Below are 4,801 nucleotides of genomic sequence, written 5' to 3' on the forward strand. Positions count from 1 at the left end.
ATTCTTGTTGTAAATCGTCAAGTTGTTGTATGTGCTTTTGATTGATTTGAAAGTCAGTTGTTTGAAGAAGCATGTTTTGCCGACTTGTGTTTAGTCGATGGTTTCTACACCAAGTTGTAAGAGTACATGATGATGTTCACATGATGTGGCATTTGTTGCTTTGAAGAAGTAAAAGGAAGAGGTCGTTAAGTTATATTCTTGCATGAGTGTTTTTCAAGGTTAATGGTGTTTCTTGTGACAAGATGTCGCGGGATTTTGGAAGGTCCATGCTTGAGAAAGAGGCTCATGATTAGCCTTCATTCTCAAATCATGACATGAGCAGCATGTTAATACTGGAGGATGATGTAACCAAGAAGCGAAAGTGGACAAAAATGCCAAAAAAAATTGCATCCATTGTAGACCATGTGATGTGTTAACGCCAAGAAGCGAAAGAGATGGCGAATGCATTCTTCTAGATGTGGAATTTGGAGCCGTGGAGGTAAAATAATGGTCATTTATTTTCTTGTTATTATTGATATTAGAACTCATTGATGTAGTTCACTCATATGGGCTTAACTTGGAAAAGTGGTTTCCAAGGAGAAGCTTGCATCAAATGTATGTGTTGCAAAGGAGGAACATGATTCTTAGTGGGAAGGCCATCAATCAGTTTTTCAAGCACCGAGGGATCGCTTTGGTATAGCGGGGTTTTTAATCATCAAGTAGCCAGCAAGTGTTCGATTGGCTCAGTAGCAAAAGGAGAACATTGGTTAAAGTTCCAAGCAATTTGCAAGGCAAGGCATGTCAGTGAACCTAAGTGGTTGTCATGGATATTTTTCCAAGTAGAATCAATTGATAGAACTTGGGAAGGAGAAGAGTATTTAACTCTCATCAGATAACCATCTTTTGTGGGTCCAAAAGCCTGTCAGTGGGAAGGAGTGATTGGAATCTGGATTAGGAGCAAAAATTTGCTCAAAACTCAAAGTGCTCTGAATCACTCAAAACTTGAATGACCACGTCCATCTTGGAGATACGATCCCAATGCAACTTGTTTCACTCAAAACGGAGTTCATATGAGAAAGATAGAGCCAATTCTTTGTTTTGTCAAACAAGCAAATTTTGGGTACAGGCCGACTGGGACGCTGACTAGATCTGTATAGCCCAGTCAAATAAATAAATAAAATAAAAAATTATAGGGAATATTCCTTGGAATATTTTGACATATGGCTCAATCATATTTTGACGCTTTTTGGCACGTTATTTGTCAAGTGAATTTGAGGTGGACCAATGAGAGGTTGACACATGGCAAGCCTAGAGGTCGCCACGTGCCCTCTCAAAGGTCATGTAAAAATTAGATGGAAAGCTAGGGAATTGAACCCGTGACCTCACCCACACAAGCCCCATGCTCCACCACTATGCCACACTATGTTACTTAACAATTATGGGCTAAATGTTTCATTTAAATTGTAAGCGCTGAAGGTTTGGGAGGTGGGCAAGTTTGCAAACCGGCGGCTAGTGCCAACACTAACCTTGTGGATTAAACTGGATTAGTATTAATTAACCATGTTTATCCACTAATTAATTTTGGTTTAAATTTGCGGTAGTTTTTGGGGTCCGCTAAATCCGGCGCTACTCCATTTTTGGTAGGGTTAACTGGACTTTCTCCAGATTTGGTGGAGTTTTCCTAGGGAAAATTGAAGAGGCCATAACATTGGCTAAATTCGACCAATTTTGGCTCAAAAAGAGTCATTCCTAGATGGTTTTGATGCTCTGAACACAATGGAATAGGTTGTAGAGACAGAAAGGCACTTCTATGCGTGATTTTTCTATGTTGAAGTTTAAGGAAGCTTAGGGCCACCAGGAGAGGAGGTCAAGCCTAGATCAGCTGAAGTCCAATTGCAGAGCTTGGAGAGTCATATTTGAGGTTTTTGGGTCTTCTGGATCCAATGGAGTAGGTTGAAAATCCATTGTATCATTGCAGGTGCATGTAATCAGATAATTGACCATTAATCCAAAGAGGGCATAGCCATTGAAGCAGGTCCAAGGAGATGTATCCCAGGAGGGGTAAACTCCTTTATCAACTTTGTGTTATGAGTTTGTTATGTTTTACTTCTCTTCAATTTACTTGTTGTATATGTGTTTTAAACAACTAATTAATCTCATAAATTTCTCATAAAAGACACTCAATACTTGACACATAATCCTTCACATTTTGGTTAATATGAGACGATCCTAAACACATATTTTTAATACTGATGAGGGAGCTTGCATAGCATTAACAAGTTTTCCCAACATTCAGATCAGGCGATAACAATTTTATGAGCCCCCCCCCTGCTTGGCAGGGGTTCGAGGGGAAGCGCCCTCAAAGAAAAAAATAAATGAAAATTTGTCTTGTAAAATATTGTAATTTCGTACTCAATATGGGTTGTTCATTAGGAAAAAGATCTGACGATAGAATTTATATCAATTTATGGTTTTTTCCCTAGAAGGAAACCCTCAGTTTATATGAGTGAATTGTATTGCGGTTGTTCATTATTACTTTTTACGATAAAGAGAGAGGAGATTGTGTGAGAGAGAAGAGGAAATTACGATGGAATTGTTGTAGCTTGTATCTCTTCATTTTGCTAGATAATATGAAAGGACGGGCTGGATGTTTCTCCATGGGCGTAGCCCAAATTGGGTGAACCACGTATATTTGTGTCTTTCTTGTTTTATCATTTTTTTTGTTTTTGATTCCTCAATATTTTATTTGTTCCATTGCCTTGTTATTTAATTTATAACAACTGGTATCAGAGTCGAAGGTCTATTTGGATGATAAACTTACAGGAAATAAGTGTTCCTAGTTCTAGTGGAAGAAATGGCAGAAGATGGTAGGTTTAGGGTTTAGAAAGTAAACGGAAAAAACCACTATCTATGGAAGATGCAAATGGAGGACTATTTGTATCAAAAAAATATTTACCTGCCACTGGGTGGAAAAGCAAAGAACCCGATAAGTATGACGAACAAATAATGGGATATTCTTGACAGAAAGGCACTAGAAACAATACAGTTGTGCCTGGTAGCATCGATGGCCTTCAATATTTCAAAGGAAATGACAACTGAGGGTCTAATGACGACATTGATCAAATTATATGAAAATCCCTCGATGTTAACAAGGTATTTCTTATGAAGCATTTATTTAATATGAAGATGTCAGAAGATAGATCTATTATTGATCATTTAAATGATTTAACACAGTTACCAATCAGTTAAATTTTTGTAGGGGCAAATTTTGATGATGAAATTAGGGCTCTATTATTTTCGTGCTCATTTCTAGAAAGTTGGAATGGCTTACTTATGGCCATCAGTAATTTTTTATCTGGATCTAGTACTTTAAAGTTTGACGATGTTGTTGGTGTTATCCTTAGCAAGGAAATGAGACAAGAAAAGTTCAAGTGAGACAACGGGTAATGTTTTGACTTCAAAGACTAGGGGAACAAAGCTAGAGAGAGGAAAGAACCTGGGACATCATAGTAAGTCAAGGAAAGGAAAATTCAAATATAGATCTTGGATAGTGTGTTGGAAATGTGGGAAGAAACAACACCTAAAGAAATATTGTAAATCTCGAAAGGGAAAAGAAGGAGATGAACAACAAGAGAATGATCATGAAGTGAATGTAACAGATGATGTGTTGCAAGATAATTTGATTCTTTAATTAGAAAATATTATTGATGTATGGATGGTAGATTCAAGGGCTTCACTCCATGCCACACCTGATAAAAAACATTTTCATGACTATGTTCAAGGAGAAATTGGACAAGTTTGTTTGGGTGATGATAAACCCTGTAAAATCATTAAAATGAGTAAGGTTTTTATAAATAACAGAATGGAAACCAATGGTTATTAAAGGAGGTAAGGCATGTTCTAGATCTAAAGAAAAATCCGATCTCAAAAAGGAAATTGGGAGGTGAAGGATGTGTAACTACATTTACAGACAAAACCTGGAAGGTCACTAAAGGAGTCTTGGTAATATCAAAAGGAGAAAAGCTTGGTACATTGTATTTATGCAATGGTATTTCTAATTTTTTTAATGCTTTCACCTCCATAGCAGCAGATACAACATCTGGCATCATAAGCTCAAGCACATGAGTGAGAAGGGGATGCAAATTCTTCACTCAAGGAATCTATTGCCATGTTTAAAGCATGTTGATTTGGATTTTTGTGAGAATTGTGTTTATGGAAAATAAAGGAGAGTCAAATTTCTCATAGTTGGGAAAGAAAAGAAGAGTGAAAAATTAGAGCTTGTGCATATAGATGTATGGGAACCTACTCAGATATCATCTCTCAGTGTCTCTCGCTATTATGTTGCTTTTATTGATGACGCAACTAGGAAAACTTGGGTTTATTGTATTCAAGATAAATCTGAAGTTTTTTATACTTTTAAGAAATGGAATGATTTGGTTGAGAATGATACAAGAAATAAGTTGAAGTGTCTCATATTAGATAATGGATGTGAATATTACAGTAAAGAGTTTGATAATTACTGTTCAGAGCGTGGAATTCGTAGAGAGAAGACAGCTCCAAGAACACCACAAGAAAATGGTGTGTCAAAAAGGATGAACATAACAAACATGGGACATGCAAGGTGCATGAGATTGCATGCAGGATTGCCTTTACAATTTTGGGCAGATGTTGTAGAGACTGTTTTTTATCTAATAAACAGAGGGCATTCAAGTTCCTTGGATGGTGATATTCCATAACAGGCATGGACAGATAAAAAGGTAAATTATTCATTTCTAAAGACTTTCGAATGTGAAGCCTTTGTCCACATTAATAAAGAAAATAG

Source organism: Pinus tabuliformis, chromosome 7 (genome assembly GCF_031772625.1).
Source record: "Pinus tabuliformis cultivar Carrire ecotype Pingquan chromosome 7, CPIR1, whole genome shotgun sequence".
Taxonomy (NCBI): Eukaryota; Viridiplantae; Streptophyta; class Pinopsida; order Pinales; family Pinaceae; genus Pinus; species Pinus tabuliformis.